Raw genomic sequence first — 18,968 nt, forward strand, 5'->3', positions numbered from 1 at the left:
ACTACACCTTTCCTGGAAATACCCTCAGAATCATCACCTAGTTATTCTGATGGGGGGGAGGGGGAACTGGTGGCCAATACCATCAAATCACAGCCAAATCTTTGGCTGCCAGAATCCAGGACATTTTTATTTCTAAGCATTCCCTCATACAGATGTACAATTTCTCCCTTTTTAGCAAAAGGATGGGAGATCAGAGAGGAAGCACCTGTGCAGACAGGCATGATTAGTCACAGGTAAGCACAGGTAACCTCCTTCAGTGAAGTTATTGGTATTCTACACCCCCGTTAAATTTGCCTTTTATTATTTTTAATAGCTATCCAAGTTAATGTGTAGAAATAGCAATAATGCCTGAACTTATTTATGCAGCATCTCAGCATCTCAAGATGCTTCAATATGAGTTATTTACAGAAGAACAAGCTCTGCCCTTGGGCTTACAATCTTTATAAATCAGGAAAAGGAACCCCTACCCCCCCAAAAAACCCCACCCCACCAAGGTTTCGTTACCTCAGGGAAAGAAGCAGGTTAAAAGCTCACAAGAAGACAAAGGCTTCTCAATACCATTTTAAAAGTTGTGAATGGAATAGGTGTAAATGGCAGGGTGCTAACTTCTGAATACTACTATGACTATTTGGGTTTTTTAAAGGTCAGGGCTAGAAGAAGCTGTCAGACTCCACAATCAAAGGATTGTTGAATCTTCTGATCGTGTTTGTCTGCAATGATGGATCAACGCATGTCAAGGAGGAAGATGGGAGGGGGGAATCGCAAGGAGTGTGAATCACTGTTGTTTGGGCTGGAAACCGGGGAGTCAAGGTCATACTGCCAGAGACATCTGCGGCTGGTATGGCTGACCATTAGAGGTTCGGTGAGAAAGAGACAGGAGGGGGTAGTGGGGTAGTGGAAAGTCTTAATGAGTGAGTTTAGGCGGGAATCTTTTAATCGCAGCTTTCTTCTGTTCTGTACACTTGCTCTCAATAAACCTGAGTTCTGCTATTCCAATTGTGTTTGAGTTGGGTCAATATTGGGACTAAGGGTGCCAGTTATTACAGAAGCAGCCAAGAGCCATACTGTCAATGTAGGGCTGAGGAAAAAATCCTGCATAATGTGCAGGTGAGTAGCTGGCTCTTAGTGCCAATAATGGTGGCCAATAATGGCGGGCAAGATGCAGCTACCTAATGAAGAATGACAAAATAAAACCTTTTTTTTTTTTTTTTGCAAAAAAGAAGCAGTTGATGCTGAAAAGTCAGACAGACAATGCCTGTCAGATATGGCAATGTGAACTTTGGGTACTTTTCTGTAATAGTATGTTAATGTACATAAGTAGATTTACAGGGAAATCCCTCAATGTTAAACATGTTAATGTGATATTGAATTATATACCAAAAGTCTGGAATTGGACTATCTATGAGGAATTATGGTTATACCAGGCATGGGGGGATGACCAAAAGAATTACTGAGAAATTGTAAAAGTGATATTTTTCCACACATTAAGGATCAGCTTTTGGAAATTTGTAACTTATCCATTCTGGAAAAGACAGTATTTCATAATAATCAAAGGATGAAGCAATTATTTCTTCTCTGGCATAGATTTTATGATATTTTACAACAACACGGTGGTATCATTTGGAAATTTTTTCTTTTTCTTTTTTTATCTAATTAGAATATAGTATTATATGGTATTTTTTGTAAACCAGTGGCTATCTGTAAGTTTAAGATATATGATAGTTCTTTAGTTTCAACTCAAACCTTTTAGTATTATAATTTGTTAAACGTTGTTAGGGCCTTTAAGGGTTTGCGGGGGTCTTTTTTTTCCCTTTGCCTTTCTTTTTTGTTTCAGTTTTTTAAAAAATCTTATTTCTTGGATTGTTTAGCTTAATTTTGTTATTGTACTTTTGATACTCTGTTTATATTTTGTAATCTTCTAAAAATAAAGAATAAAGATAGAGGGGAAAAGTCTCTGTGGTAGCTTAATTAGAACAGGAGAAAGAAATTCTTTTGAAAAGCGGTTTCAAAATCACTTTCAGCATCCCACCTTTTGGAAAACAAAAACTTTTTTTTCCTGTTTAAGATCTTAATTTTTTACACTGCAGTCCAACCTTTCTCCATTTTCCCTTCACTTTGTAACAAACATCAGGGATATAATATAAAATTAAAAGGGGCATATCGCTCTTCCACACCATCACTGTTTCCACATCCTAATCCCTGGAGAGCAGTTACAGGCTGATCTGCAAGTTTCTTCACTTCTACTTTCTTTGAAATGCTGAGGAAAAAGGAAGGGCAGAAAAAGCAGGACATGCAAGAATTCCTCCTTTAAACCCAGGGGGCCTGGCTGCCTGGTGAGCCGCCTGTGGAGGATGTGGAGACACACTGATTGCTGTGGCCACCATGTTGGCAGTCCCTGCTGTTCTCCTTCCCTGTGCAGAGTCACAAAAGCGATAAACCAAGGGGAGGCCTGTTTTTCAGACAGAGCCTTGCTGCGGCGGGGTGGGGGTGGGGGAGTAGGAAGGAACAGGATAAGAAAGGGGGCTGATTGATTTAATTTAGACATTTAATTACAAATTAATGGGATTATTCCCCTTACACTTCATAATTTCTGCCTTTAATCATAATGAAAAGTACTGTTTTGTGACAAGTTTTACTACACCTTAGCTAGAGTTACTCTATTTGGGCCGTAAATATTTGGACAACTGCTGGAGCATTTCTAAAATGCTTTGGTGCCTCCTAAGGGTTGTTTCGGCTTTTACAGCCCAGATATGGTAGTTCAGAGCTTAGCGCTTTGTGCAAACCGGACAAGAATAATATTGCATATTGGATCCAGAAGATGGTTTTTTCAGCCTTATTAAGCCTTTCTTATCTACTCAGGAATTTTTTTAGTTAATAGAGTTACTGCTTGTATTTTAAGACTGCATCATATTGATGATTCACGGTCTTACTGTATTCTTCTGCCCTCTGGCCACTTGGAACACTTCCAGTAGCCAAGCAACAAAATCTGCTGACTGATCATTTGTTCCCAAATACACAACCTGGCCGTGGTACTGAGCCATAATTCTTTTCAATCTGGAATCATTTCTGATGAGAAACAGAAAGCAGCACAAGGAGAAATAAATGGCTTTCACTGATGAATCTGATCACCACAACCCTATTGCTCACATCTCTACAGTCAGTACCTAGGTTGAAGGGTATTTGTACAGGATGCTAAATAGGTTGCATCTCATTCCTGCTACACGATTACCAGAAATTCTTTCTCAGAGGATGGGGGCAGGGAGCAGCCATCAAAACAGAGCTGAGATCTGTAATAATCGGTGCTGACAGGGATGTTAGTCCATTGCCAACCTGATATAAAGTTGCATCGGAAGCTGAATGCTGACAATTCAGTCTGTGGAGAAATTTTCTGTTCCCTCTAATTAAACTGGATAATGTAACTCATGAGTGGTTCTGGATCACCGCTTTTCTTACTTGAAAGGAAATCAATGAAAAAGAAGTTGCCTTTTTTTGTGGAGGAAGCAAAAACACATTCTTAGCAACAAGAAAACAATGTGAAGATTGTTCTAATAGGCTGGAAGGGAGCACTGAAGCCATGGGAGCCAGGGTGGTGCTGTGGTGAAGGCGCTGGCCTAGAAAGCAGGAGGTGGTGAGTCCTAGGCCTCCCTTAGGCAGGAAAGCCGGCTGAGTGACTTTGGGCCAGTCCCTCTCTCAGCCCAACCCACCTCACAGGGTTGATGTTACGGGGAAAATACGGGCAGGAATATTAGGTACGTTCGCCACTATGAGGTATATATATTGTTGGCCGCAAATTGCGGTTTGTCCTTTCGCTTGGTCCAATAAGCCAGTGACCACACGGGGTGGGAGAATCAGGCTCGTTTATTCCAGACATCTAGAAGAAAGAGAGGGCGCTCCTCGTACAAGGGGAGGACATGCTGAACAAACAGTACGTGGCAGTTTTATAGAGTTCTACAGAGGTTTTTCAATAAACAAAAAAGCTTCTTGTTTTTAGGGTGCTAATTGTCTAGGGGTCATTGCCCTATGGTACGGGATGCCCAAGTTGTCACATATTCCACCCTACCCTTGACTTGGCATGTACACTGGTAGACATCCTGAGTTTGTGGATTTGCCACCCTACCCTTGACTTAGACATTGATAACACAGGCATCTGAGGTCCGACAACACAGCCCCCAGCCTTTTTTCTTCTCTTTCCTGGCATGTACACTGGTAGCACAGACATCCTGAGTCTGTTGATTCAGATTGGTAGCACAGACACCCTAAGTTTGTTGATTCGGCCCCAAGTGCTTTTCCATTGCCTCTAATCCTGCACTCCTCAATATAAAAAGGGGGGTTACAACAAAATCAACATGAAAAACCTGTTAGCACCACAGCATTTCTGTGTCCAGTGAGTGACCAATCCACTGGGAATGCAAGGCCTTCCCATCTGACTTGGTTGTGTATTTCCAGCACTGTAACACCACCCTGGAACAACTGGGTCTCCAGTCATTTCAAATGAGCCTTCACAGGAAGGGTATCTCCATAAAACACCCTTTCTGCAGCTAAAGAAGGGGAAAATGGCACTTGGTACTGCAATAACATGATGCACCTAACAAGCCCATGCTATTGCTGGCTGGATTATTCACTGGTAATAGTAACAAGAAGCTACAACTCTTTGCAGGATTACCTAGAAATAAGTCTCCCTATACACAGAAGAACCTACTTCCAAGTAAATATAGACAGGACTGCAGTGAGATCCCAAAATACTCCCTTTAGATGTAGAGAGACTTAATGTGGGAAATAAAAAGCTTCACTTTTGTTGTAACTGATACTAATTAAGATTGTTGCATTACCTTTCTGAAGGAATTGCAAATTACTTTTTCACCCAGAGAACAAACTTACCTATGCAATATAGCTTTTCCATGAAGGAAGTAAAATAACATTAGATGAGTTCATGGAGGCCAGGTCCCTTGATGGCTATTAAGGAAGCTCTATGTTCAGAGGCAACATGCTACAGATACCCACTGCAAGTCAACAACCAGAAGTGAACAACTATTGCTAATAGGCTTCCTGAAAACAACTGGCTATCACAGGGTGGAACAGCACAAGCTTTTAGTCACACAATGTGATCCTAATCCATTATATTATGAAAACTTTACAGATATAAACCTGAAAATTGCTGCATGAATTCACACTGAATTTGTTTGCAGATCCCATAAAAAAACCCTCCCATGGAAAAGCTAAACTATGTTCCTCAATATGAGTGCCTGTTAGGTCAATCAGCTTACAGGGAAAAAAAAAGTCTGCAAAATGACCAAATATCATCGTAAAAGTTAAAGCATACATCTCACTTATGACAAACCATTCTTTGTTACAATACTTGGAAGGTAGAAGCATATATTCAAGCATACAAGAAAGGCATTTTCAGTGAAGATCTGGATTCAAGCATTTTCCCAGCCTTCCTATGGGATAAAGCAGAATCCATGATCAAAATTCATTCTTATGAATGTGAACAGAACTTCAGCCAGTCATCCCTGAGATATCAAAGAGTGAAGAAGCAGAATATGCATGCAAGAAGGATGTATCAGATTTAAAACCTCCACACATTCAGGATACTGTCTAGACAAATACAGTATTTCTGTCTTGTCTGGACAAGGTTTCAGTCTTCAGAATCCACCACAAAACCTCAGTCTGATATATCAGTGGTAGAAATAGGAGACATATGGTGTCACATCAGACAATTGCCATGGGGTGGTGGACTTGGAGCCTCATAGCACCCCACAGATAAACCTATTTTCCCAGCAGGACTGGAAGGCATGCAAAATGGCATCGCCTGATTCAAATCTAGCCAAATGATTCCGAAGGTAAGTGGTAACAGCAACTACCAGATATAGATTTTGTAGATCTAAATTTCCCCCATTTCCCACTTCAACTTGCTGCACTCCAGCTTCTGACATGTTACTGAAAGGACATGGTTGAATTTAAGGTTGCCTTTGCCTTACCTCTGCCCATCCCAACCAAGACAGTGTAATCTACATAATATGCAAATTAAGAGGTAATTACACAATTTGGGTATACTAAATTAGCCTGCCTAATTTGCATAATTCCCAGACAGTTTCTATCCCTGCTCTTACCACAAGCAGAATACAGCAGGGTGGGGAGCCAGAGGAGGCCCGAACTGTTTCTATAGTTGCAAAGGGAAAAGGGCTACTCATACCAGATTCTCTTTATGTCAGTAGCTGCATTTTTATGGGGCGGGGGGGGGGGGTTAGCCCATCTCTTTTCTTCTGTTTCCATCTCTGCTCTGGCCTTCATTATGTATGGAATTCTAGCAACTCAACACCTGAGGTTCAGTCTTGGTTACTTACTTCAATTTCCAGCAAGTCATTTATATACTTAATATACATATTTTCCCTCTATTTTCTCAAATTCTCACAATTAAGTTCATGCAGAGATGGACCCTGCAAATGACATCAAACTGCAACTCTCATCAGCTGTAGCCACATGGCTAGCTATTATGGATCATGAGAGATGCCCAACTACATTTGGACAGCCAGACATTGCCCACACCAGATCTAAAATGAGGTGGTGTTCAGATTCTTGGGATGTGTCCAGGTATATACTGAGGAAGTAAAACGCCAGTCAAATACAGAAGAGGAAACCACTGTACTCACAGTTAGCAGAGGAAATAAATTCCTTCCTGAAACTGGAATCTAGCCTAATTCCTGTGGACAGTTGTATCTTCATCTTGCAAAAGAACTCCATGTTCTCATGGAAGACCTGCATCATCATAGACTTAAAACATTAATAACCATGAATCCACTACTTGGCTTCATTTCACCCTGAGAGCGCCTGGCTTAAGGGCCCTCAACACTGCTATTCAGCATGGGCTAAGCAAAACTCCCCCACCATATGGAGCAGGCTTGTTGGGGAGATTCTTCTCCTATTCCAAGTAGGTAGTGAACCTCTCTTGCCCACCCTACAGAAGGGCTTGTGTCCTCATCGGCTACAATGTTTGCCCATCTTTGTTCGAAGGAAGTCTCCACCGCATCCCTGTGCAAGAGGGACTTTGCCCTGTCTACTAACAGGAACAGAAAATCTTCCATGTGCTTCCTTTTATACAAAATGGTGAGCTGTACTAATAATGCCCCTCTTTCCCCATCCTCATAACTGTTCAGAGAAGAACAATGTCCTCTTCCTCTTAGCTGACAATCCACTGGATTTCAACAGCAAAATCAATCAATCCAATACTGCAGCTTCCAACATCTGCTGCTGAGATGACTGACTCACTCTGCTTAATGGGAAGGCTGGCCCTGATTGCTGCTTTCATATGAATTTCCTGATTCGCTCATGATGAGATTAATCGGCAATTATAATCTCTTAAAACTTAAAATTCAACTTCATAATGTCCAAATTATATGCTCCGAGAGGCTTTTCTCCATATCTTCTTGTACCACCTGTGAAGCATTTTACAGGAAGATTTAGCAGTTTATTCCACCTACATACTAAGTTGTCCATTATCCCACCTAAGTTTGTGACAAAACCCCTTCACAGTTTCAAGAAATTTAGAGGTGGAGCCAAATGACCAGAGGCACTAGTTATGCCAGCTGCACTTCTTTCCAAAGGATCAGAGTCGAGCGGAGTTTATGGAAGGGCTGTGCTCTTCCTCTGGCAGCAGCCCACCTTCCCACTTAGTCCTTTTTAGCTGTATTGCTCAGACAGCTGCCGTCCTCCTGTTAGGGCCATTTCACAGCTTAACATTCGGTTCTCTGCTAACAACATCGCTTCTGGGCAGAAATCTGTTGAGTGTTGAAAACAGATGACTGTGGAGGCAGAAGCCCTGGTAGAAACTCACAGGTCCAGTTCCCCGCACCTTCACTTTAAAGGACGTTTGGCAGTTATCAGAAAAGACCTCAGAAACTGCTTAGCATGTTGTGTGAACCCAGTCATTATGGTTTGTAAGCCATGGTTTATGGATTGGTGTAATCTGTGAACCCAGCTGGCTATGGCTAATTCAATGAACTACAGTTAAGCAAACTATGACTTAGCACAAGAACGTTTGCCTCTAGGAGATGCTGCACTTCACCTTGCAATCTTCTCTAACATTTCTGGAAGCCTGTTCTGGCTATTACAAGCACCATGGGATGGAATAAAAAAACTCTTAGAATTGGCGGGCGGGGGGCGCAGCACCATTCTTTCACAAGACAGCTTCAAGGACATGTTTCACTCAAGTCTTGAAGTACCCCTTTGAAAATATGCAAAACCCTAAGATATGCTTTTAAAATGCTTTTACTACATTCACGGATAAATCTTTCCCAAATAGATACTTTTCTGTGTGACTTTTTGAAAGGAGAGAATGACACTCATTAGCCGCCTGCATGGCGGTCAATCTGTGATTCAGCGGAGTCCATTTTGGGAGGTTATACCACTTCACACACATTTCAATCCATAGATTTTTTTTTTACATCCCCACTTGAAGTCTGCTGTTCCTCCCTTTCCTCTGTCCCCACCTTTGTCATAAATCCTTTGCCATCATTTTCCATAACAAGGCTGTCTCAGAAAATTTTGAAACTGCTCTGAGATTAATACCAGAATTTCACAGAACTAAGTTTCTGTTACGAAAGTACAGGCTACCTCAGATTGATAATCAAAATGCATTAACCCTTACTGGTCTCTTCAGTCTGCCTGAGGACTCACTGAAGACTATGTGGTGAGTGGCAGGCCCCCACATTTCACGTGCAGAGCTAAGTGGACTGGTAGTTACGATTTTCTTTTCAACACTGATCCACTTCACTTGTAGGCATTAGGTTGTTTTTAAGGACACTCTAGAGTGACACTTTGGTTCTCTTTTCCATCATGTTCCTGTGGATGATCAGGCCTATCACTCTTTTGTAGTCCTTGATAATGATGAATGGCCAATTGTAGTGAAATGTCTCATTAGCATTTCCTTCTGGATGTCCTCTCATCACCTTAAGTTGAATAAGGATAAGACAGAGATAGCTGTGTTTTGGCCTGGATGCTCTTCCCATTCTCTGTTGTACAACAGCCAGCTTTAAAATAAAAACACCTTTCTTGCATTTTGTCAATTTGGCTCAACAAGAGCTATGCAGTTACTGTTGAGAAGCAGGAGCATCAATGTTATACCGGTTATAACATTTGCCTGACATGTAGAATGCCACTGGTTTAAACCTGGCAAAAATGTTTTTTTTTTAATTATTATTTTTCTTTCTCTAAGCTCCCTCCTTTTCCACTGTGCTTTTTGTTTTTTAAATAAATACCCTGGTATACAATTTCATTCTTTCTCTAGTCAATCAAAGAGAATATTTGTAGCTCAGGGTTGAACTGTGGAGTCTTTGGTGCTCTCTGAGCCTTGTTGTTTTCTTGCAGATGTTTTACTGCCAGACTAGGCAACATCTTCAGTCCGAAAAGGGAGGAAGTGTTGTTCTCTCCTTGGGAGTTCCTTGACTGGGCTGTTGTTCGCTGCTTGGTTGATTGATTAATAGTTCCTTGATTAAGGGATAATGTACTGTTTGATTGTTCATTTGGTGTTAATCCTGGTGTTAAACTTTGCATATCTGGGTGTTAATCCTGGTGTTAAACTTTGCATATCTGGGTGTTGATTGCTGGCAAGGAGGTGTACTGGTCTTTTGGCTTTTCTATTGTCTCTTTTGAATGGTGTGTAAATGTTGTTTACCTCTATGTGTCTGTTGATGGCTGCTTTGTCTGAGTGCCGGGCTTCCAGGAATTCTCTAGCGTTTTTGGATTTGGCTTGGTTTAGGATGCTCAGAGTTTCCCAGTTGAAAGTATGGTTGAGTCTGTCCATGCGTTGTGAGATTAAGGAGTTCTCATCATGTCTTCTGACTGCTAGTTGGTGTTCGTGGATGCGCTCTGCTAGTCTTCTGCCTGCCTGTCTGTCCTACATAGTGGCTGCTACAGTCCTTACACTGTATGTTGTAGATAACTCCTGTTTTTTCTTCTTGGGCTATTGGCTCTTTTGGGTTACTTAAGTTGTTTTGAAGGGTTTTGCCTGGTTTATGTGCTACGGTGATGCCATGTGGTTGTAACAGTCTGTTGGTAGTTTCTAGTCAGCTCCACCCTCCTGTTTCTCATCAATATCTGCTGCAGAGATTACAGAGCTTCAGTGAAGCTTTGTTTTATATTGAGTATGGATGAATGTATCTTTGCTTGATTGTAGGGCATTCGTGTAAACATTGCTGTTGTGTTTGTTTTGTTCTGTTTTCTTTTGTTGATATTGCTAGGTAAGTTAAATTGTGAACTAATTTTGTTGTATAGAATTTTGTAGCTATCATGTTTTTCTCCTGATCTGTACTGTACCCTGGTAAAGGCACATAGTATATAACTGCTGCTGCCTCTCAGCATTTCCATCTGCTGTGACTAGGTCTCTCAGCCTAACAACAGAACTGTCTTTCATCCACCCATAGCCAGATGCTACATCTGAAGCCATTACAGTATTGGAGAGAGGAATTACAAGCAACCTTCTCTAATGGTAGCCAAATTCAGGGCTCCAATCTCTGATGATACTTGGTTAGGAACTCCTTCCTGAATTAGTGGACCCAAGCAGACACACAGGATTAGATTCCAGCATCCACAAACTTGAATTATACCTCATTCAATCTGTCAATGTTTACAGCAGCTGCAGTCTGAAAGCACTGTTTTCTGCCAGTAAGATTTATATATTTCCATAAAACCTGGCTTCCATAGGCGGACGATGTATAGGTAAACAATGATGAAAAAAATTCTCAGTGTTAATGATGATGAGAATTGTTTAACATAGAAAATGAGACTGGAAAGCAGTTCCAAGAATAGATGTTCCTATGACTTTCATTGGCTGTCTGATGCTGTTGCCTGCAGTTTGCCTGAAATGGAAAAATCGTCCTGCTGCCTCTTTACTCACTTTTCAGAATCCACTCAAAAAGCCTCAAAGATGAATTGAACTTTGCTTCCCTTCAGCTCCAAACAACCTTCTCATGGGTTGGTGGAAGCGGGTTTACCTTGGAATGTAATTTCAAGGATGGGAGTAATTTTACCCTCATGCATGGTACAGATCCATAATTTTCATGGCCTTGGAGAAATTGGCACAGAGAACATGTTCTTTGGTGGCTTGCCACCCCTCTTAATTACAAAGTTTTAAACATGTTGTATTACTTTTAAATTATTGTTATAAATGTCATTTTAGAGAAGTATTATGAGCTCCCCTGAAGGCAGGAATTTGAATGAATAAATTAAAAAATAAAGAAGGATCTGTTTAGAAAGGTTGTAAATAGTGTTGCCTGAACTGAATTGATTCGCAGAAATCACCAGCTCTGCATCTAGAGGACTTAGAAGCTACGCGAAGGACAATTCAGCTATAAAAAGGAAGTGCGAACCAGACAGATGAGGGTGGACAGACCTTTCTTCACCCTATGCATATATCAAACTCAACAAAGCATGAAGTGGAATTTGTCCCCAGTGGTCCTACCCACCAATCCCAATGTAGACATAAAGCTGTCTTGTAGTTAAGAAAATCTGACTGGACCAAGGTTGCTAATAATACAGAAAATGTGTGCTTTGTTAATTGTGCAGGAAGATTTTAAAATGGGACAGTCTTCTTAGATTGAGTGAGAATACAATGCAGGGAATTGATAACTTTTTGTTCCTCTAATTTTTCCTTTGGGGAGGAGGATATGTTAAATTCAGGATTGACTTTCTTCTGACTAAATACAATACTTTGTTCATTTAATCCATTCTGCACCACTTCCCATATATAGACAGATATTGGGAAATTATGCAGAAAATATTAAACAGTTACATAAAATAAAAACTAATAATTTAACAACTGAACTACCAAACCTCAAATATAAACATGCATGCATATTCATATATACCACTCAAAACTGACAAGGAGTGATTGGAGAAACAGGATTAAGGATGCAACAATAAATCTATTTTCTAGTCTTACCAATTTTGTGTGTTCACGTCTTGGCCTGGTCTGTCACTTTTCTTATCCATTTAATAAAATTATCTCCAAGGTTCCTATGTTCCAGAATTCTGAACAAGAGAATCCTTTTCAAATTGTCAAAAGCCTTCTCTGCATCTAAGATCAATGCAGCTTCTTTTTTATTGTGTTGCTTCAAATACTCCAAAATATCCAAAAGATTTTTAATATTATCTAGTAAATGTCTTTTAGGTAAAAACCTACATTGATCTTCATGACTAAAGTCATGTAAAATTATTTTCAACCTTTCAGCCAAAATTGTGGTAAACAATTTATAAACATTATTCAATAAAGATATTGATCAATAATTTCTTGTTAAAGTCAGGACTTGAGCCTCTTTAGGTATTAATGCTGGAATGTAAGATCTATGAGCCAGGGCAAATTGGATGTGGTTATTGGTGAGATGTCAAGATTAAAGATAGACATTCTGGGCGTCAGTGAACTGAAATGGACTGGAATGGGCCACTTCACATCAAATGACCACCAGATCTACTACTGCGGACAAGAGGACCACAGAAGAAATGGAGTAGCCTTCATAATTAATAGTAAAGTGGCTAAAGCAGTGCTTGGATACAACCCAAAAAATGATAGAATGATCTCAATTCGAATTCAGGGCAAGCCATCTAACATCACAGTGATCCAAATATACGCCCCAACCACAAATGCTGAAGAAGCTGAAGTAGAGCAGTTCTATGAGGATCTGCAGCACCTACTGGACAACACGCCTAAAAGAGATGTTATTTTCATCACAGGAGACTGGAATGCTAAGGTGGGCAGTCAAATGACACCTCGAATTACAGGTAAGTATGGCCTGGGAGAACAAAACGAAGCAGGACACAGGCTGATAGAATTTTGCCAAGACAATTCACTCTGCATAACAAACACTCTCTTCCAACAACCTAAGAGACGGCTTTATACATGGACTTCACCAGATGGACAACACCGAAATCAGATTGATTACATCCTTTGCAGCCAAAGGTGGCGGACATCTGTACAGTCGGTAAAAACAAGGCCTGGAGCTGACTGTAGTTCCGATCACGAACTTCTTCTTGCACAATTTAGGATCAGACTAAAGAGATTAGGGAAGACCCACAGATCAGCTAGATATGAGCTCACTAATATTCCTAAGGAATATGCAGTGGAGGTGAAGAATAGATTTAAGGGACTGGACTTAGTAGATAGGGTCCCGGAAGAACTCTGGACAGAAGTTGGCAGCATTGTTCAGGAGGCGGCAACAAAATACATCCCAAAGAAAGAGAAAACCAAGAAGGCAAAATGGCTGTCTGCTGAGACACTAGAAGTAGCCCAAGAAAGAAGGAAAGGAAAAGGCAACAGTGATAGGGGGAGATATGCCCAATTAAATGCAAAATTCCAGAGGTTAGCCAGAAGAGATAAGGAATTATTTTTAAACAAGCAATGTGCGGAAGTGGAAGAAGACAATAGAATAGGAAGGACAAGAGACCTCTTCCAGAAAATTAGAAACATTGGAGGTAAATTCCAGGCAAAAATGGGCATGATCAAAAACAAAGATGGCAAGGACCTAACAGAAGAAGAAGAGATCAAGAAAAGGTGGCAAGAATATACAGAAAACCTGTATAGGAAGGATAACAATATCGGGGATAGCTTTGACAGTGTGGTCGGTGAGCTAGAGCCAGACATCCTGAAGAGTGAGGTTGAGTGGGCCTTAAGAAGCATTGCTAATAACAAGGCAACAGGAGACGACGGCATCCCAGCTGAACTGTTCAAAATCTTGCAAGATGATGCTGTCAAGGTAATGCATGCTATATGCCAGCAAATTTGGAAAACACAAGAATGGCCATCAGACTGGAAAAAATCAACTTATATCCCCATACCAAAAAAGGGAAACACTAAAGAATGTTCAAACTATCGAACAGTGGCACTCATTTCACATGCCAGTAAGGTAATGCTCAAGATCCTGCAAGGTAGACTTCAGCAGTTCATGGAGCGAGAATTGCCAGACGTACAAGCTGGATTTAGAAAAGGCAGAGGAACTAGAGACCAAATTGCCAATATCCGCTGGATAATGGAAAAAGCCAGGGAGTTTCAGAAAAACATCTATTTCTGTTTTATTGACTATTCTAAAGCCTTTGACTGTGTGGACCATAACAAATTGTGGCAAGTTCTTAGTGGTATGGGGATACCAAATCATCTTGTCTGCCTCCTGAAGAATCTGTATAACGACCAAGTAGCAACAGTAAGAACAGACCACGGAACAACAGACTGGTTTAAGATTGGGAAAGGAGTACGGCAGGGCTGTATACTCTCACCCTACCTATTCAACTTGTATGCAGAACACATCATGCGACAAGCTGGCCTTGAGGAATCCAAGGCTGGAGTTAAAATCTCTGGAAGAAACATTAACAATCTCAGATATGCAGATGATACCACTTTGATGGCTGAAAGTGAAGAGGAACTGAGGAGCCTTATGATGAAGGTGAAAGAAGAAAGTGCAAAAGCTGGTTTGCAGCTAAACCTCAAAAAAACCAAGATTATGGCAACCAGCTTGATTGATAACTGGCAAATAGAGGGAGAAAATGTAGAAGCAGTGAAAGACTTTGTATTCCTAGGTGCAAAGATTACTGCAGATGCTGACTGCAGTCAGGAAATCAGAAGACGCTTAATCCTTGGAAGAAGAGCAATGACCAATCTTGATAAAATAGTTAAGAGCAGAGACATCACACTGACAACAAAGGCCCGCATAGTTAAAGCAATGGTGTTCCCTGTAGTAACATATGGCTGCGAGAGCTGGACCATAAGGAAGGCTGAGCGAAGGAAGATCGATGCTTTTGAACTGTGGTGTTGGAGGAAAATTCTGAGAGTGCCTTGGACTGCAAGAAGATCCAACCAGTCCATCCTCCAGGAAATAAAGCCAGACTGCTCACTTGAGGGAATGATATCAAAGGCAAAACTGAAATACTTTGGCCACATAATGAGAAGACAGGACACCCTGGAGAAGATGCTGATGCTAGGGAGAGTGGAAGGCAAAAGGAAGAGGGGCCGACCAAGGGCAAGATGGATGGATGATATTCTAGAGGTGACGGACTCGTCCCTGGGGGAGCTGGGGGTGTTGACGACCGACAGGAAGCTCTGGCGTGGGCTGGTCCATGAAGTCACGAAGAGTCGGAAGCGACTAAACGAATAAACAACAAGCCTCTTTTCAGCTATCAGGAATCTTTCCATTCTATAAAATAATATTCATTGTTTGTTGTAAACGTTGTAAAAGTTCACCCTCAAACATTTATAGTAAGAGGCCAGCAGACCATCTGGACCAGGTGCCTTTCCTGTTTCAGTCTTTTTAATAGCTTCATACACTTCCCTTATTGTTATAGGTCCATTCAAAATTTGTCTCTGATTCTCTGTGATCTTTGGTAAATTCTGTTTATGTAAATATTCATCGACTTTTTCCGAGGAAATTTCTTGACCTTTATATTAAGTAGAATAATACTCATGAAACACTTTTTTGCATATTTGCATTATCTATTATTGTAGTATTTCCTTCTTGTAATTTTAATATCACTTTCTTTTCTTTTTCTTTTCACAAGTTATATGCCAACCATTTCCCTGGTTTATTTGCAAATTCAAAATTACTTTGTTTTGCATAATTCATCTTTATTTCCATCTCTCACTGTTAACATAGATAGTTGCCTCTGTAGAAGCTTAATTTCGTGGGTAATAGTTGTCCTCCCTGGGGATTTTTAAAATTCTTCTTCCTCTTTTTTTTTATCTCATCCATAATCACTTGTATTTTCTCTTGCCTCTTCTTTTTAAATTCATTATAATGTTGTACAAAATATCCTCTTACAAAAGCTTTGCTTGCATCCCAAACCATTCTTACTTCTGTGCCTTTATTAAGATTATTCTTAAAAAATTCTTTTAACTTCTTTTTGCAATCCTCCACTACCATTTCCTTTTGTAATAACATCTCATTCAATCTCCACCTAAGAGCCATTTTTCCTTTTAAAAGTTAAAGTCACTGGATTGTGGTCTGGGAAAGTCTTTGGTAATGTCTCCATTTTATGAACATTAATAGCCAAAGTCTTAGAAACCAAACCATATCTATTCTTGAGAAAGATCTAAACCTTTCAGAAGAATAAGTATATTCTTTTGAGTCACCATTTTTATATTTCCATACATCAACAAGCTCCAAATTATCCATTAGATAAAAAAAAAATCTTTGGTAATTTGCCTTGTGTATTTTTAGTATTTTTCACAGAAGTCCTATCTTTTTATGGGGAAACTATCCCATTCCAATCTCTCAGGAAACACCAATTTTCATACAGAAAGTCCAATAATTTATCCATAAGCCCTTTACAAAATGCTGTTTTTAATCTTCATTTGGGGCACAAATTCCCAGTATCAAAGTCCTAGCCCCTTGCAGATTAACTTCCACCCCAACATATCTGCCCTGATCATTAGTCAGTATAAGTTTTGGATATAGTTGAGGATTTATATACAGAACAACTCCATTTCTTTTTTTCATTCCTGCTGAAATAAATTCTTCACCCAAATCTTTGTGACTCAAATATTTTATATCTTTTTTTCCTAATATGCATTTCTTGTAAGCAAATCATAGCTTGTTTTAACTTTTTCAAATAATGAATTTTTTTTCTCTCTTGAGGAGCATTAAGCATTTATAATCCATAGTTATGCCAAAATTTTAGAAAAGTAATTACCTGTAGCATCCAATGTGCTTCAGTATCTTGTTGTATCTGTTGGGGCAATTGATTAGTCGTATCTGTCACTGTCACTCCCATTTGCATTTCCTCCAATTCTTCCTTAAATTTCCCCCCAAAATCTGTTGCTGTCTGCATGGAGTTCAGTCTGAATCTCTGCTGTTTAAAAGTAAAAATCATTCCTTCCAATTTATCCAGTCTGAATGGAATCTTTTTCTGTTTGTCAGAAAAAAAAATACTCCTTTGTCTTATGTAATATTTGGAAGTTCCTTACATACAATTATATTTGTATTATGAATCCTCAGTCTAGGATTAAAATGCTGCTGCAAAACTTGATCTCTAGTCTTCTTCCTGACAAAGTGCATAAGAACATCCCTTGGAACATTTCTTAATTTTGCAAATCATGTATTAGTCTTATAAACCTTATCAATCTCTCTCTCAGTGTCATCTTCATCCCAGTCCAAAAAGTTAGACAGAGATTTAACAATCTTTTCTCTGGTATCTTCTCCATGGTCTTCTGGAATTGCGCTAAATCTTAAACAAAATTCTTTTTCTCTCAGTTCCAGTAACACCAAGTTGTCCAAATCTTTCTCCGTCTCTCTATCTGTCTTACTTTCCAAAACTTCCACTTTGACATTAATTTGTTTTACATCCCCAGCCAATTGTCCTACAGATTCTTTAATCTTCTTAACTTCTTTCATATCCTTTTTTATCCCTGGAAATCCTTCTTCCATTTCCTTTTTTAAAGCATCCAAACTATTGGCAACCATTGCAGTCCTCTTCTTGCCAAACTCCTCAAACATTTTCTGCAATAAATCTGGAGTAATGCCCTTTTCTGTAAGTTGTTCTAATGAGCCTCTCCTTCCTTCTCCTATTTTTGCTGCTTTTCTTGTAGTTGTCATTATGATAAAGTGAAATTATGTCAATTACTAGAGTGAAAGTAAAAAGCAGGCTTCTCCTTTTTTTCCTGTTTTGCTTTTCTCTCTCTCTAACACTTTAGTCCCAATTAGCTCTCCATAACTGTAGTCACACAGTCTGGCTCATATTACCCTTATCTTCTTATTTTATAAAATCCAACAATTATCTACCTTCCTTAATAATAATCAATCAGCATTCCCATGAAGGTCCGGTCTATATGTCTGATTAATTTTACTATTTTTAAAGGCACTTTCATTAGGAAAAAAAAAAGTTTTCTGTTTCCTAAAATTACTCTCCCCTTTATCCATTTAAAACTTTGAATCACAATCTTGTTAAGCTTTTTGCTTTTAAATTAAAATCCTTTCAGATAGTATTTTTTTTCTCTTCTTAATTCCAAAAAGAAGGCAACTCACCGAGTGTCTTTGTTCTTTCCTGCTGTTCAGAATATCTCTCTTAAGTTATGAATTAATTGAATCTGCAAGTGTTTAAGAAAGTGAGGCTTTTGCAGGTCATATGTCCTTAAAGGCTGCACAATGGTTTTGGGCGTGTTGATATTCCCTCAGCTCCCAAGCCGCTTAACTCACTGTCAACCACAAGAAACTTAATTCCTGTGGTGTCTTTGCCAGGAGCAGCTATCAGAGTGCAATTGGGCAATCCCCTGATCTCTCCTTCTCCAGAGAGAATTTCGTCAGCCAGAACCTGCTGCCCGGCTGCTGATTTCATCACAGTGCTGTCCCTGCTCATGGAAATGCTCGCTGAGACATCTAACCCACCATAGGTCTTCACCCAGAAGCCCGCATTGTGATCACGTGACTGTGGGGGTGCTGGGACAGCTGGAACTTTGAGGATTGGTCATAAGTACCACTCGTTCAGTGCCATAACTTTGAACAGTCACTGAACGAGTGGTTGTTAACCAAGGACTACCTGTATATAACTAGATACCATCAGCATACTGCTATTTCACCCCATGCAAGTGTCCCAGTGGCTTCCTGTAGATGTTAAGCAGCAGCAGAGAGAATACCAAGTCCTGTGACATGCTACAGTGGTGCCCCCTTGGTTTCAACCTCTCCCATTCTGCTACTGCCAAGTAGAACTGCATGCTCTAGGAAGAGAACCACTCCAAAATAGTGCTTCCCACTCTCAACCCTTATAGCCATTCTTGAACTACATACAGTATAGCACAAAACAACAGCTGACATTACTTCTCCTTTCTCTCCACTGGTCTTGGGAATGCTAAAATCCCAAGAGTTCTTTCCATTTCTCCATGGCTCTGGGAATGCCACTGCTGCTGTCAGTGTGTCACGTGCCCATATAACTATACAAAATCAAGGAAGCAAGTCTTCTGTAAGGTGTCTTGGATGCTAATCTTGAGACAAACTGGTAAG

The 18,968-nt window shown here is 40.0% G+C and overlaps 1 protein-coding gene across 6 annotated transcripts in view; it reads right to left on the reverse strand.

The window, feature by feature from the left end:
* B3GALT1 (beta-1,3-galactosyltransferase 1) overlaps nucleotides 1–18,194 on the reverse strand; it is a 267,054-nt gene extending 248,860 nt beyond the window's left edge. For 5 of the 6 annotated variants that reach the window (XR_010068922.1, XR_010068923.1, XM_063318230.1 and 2 more), the window contains exon 1: nucleotides 17,997–18,194. The gene's annotated coding sequence lies outside the window, so the exon portion shown is untranslated. Of the gene's footprint in view, nucleotides 1–16,665; nucleotides 16,702–17,996 lie in introns of all 6 variants that reach the window. The other variant, XM_063318228.1, reaches the window with a different exon arrangement.
* Between the last annotated feature and the right edge of the window lie 774 nt (nucleotides 18,195–18,968).

The sequence above is a fragment of the Candoia aspera genome, chromosome 1 (genome assembly GCF_035149785.1).
Source record: "Candoia aspera isolate rCanAsp1 chromosome 1, rCanAsp1.hap2, whole genome shotgun sequence".
In the NCBI taxonomy this organism is placed as follows: Eukaryota; Metazoa; Chordata; class Lepidosauria; order Squamata; family Boidae; genus Candoia; species Candoia aspera.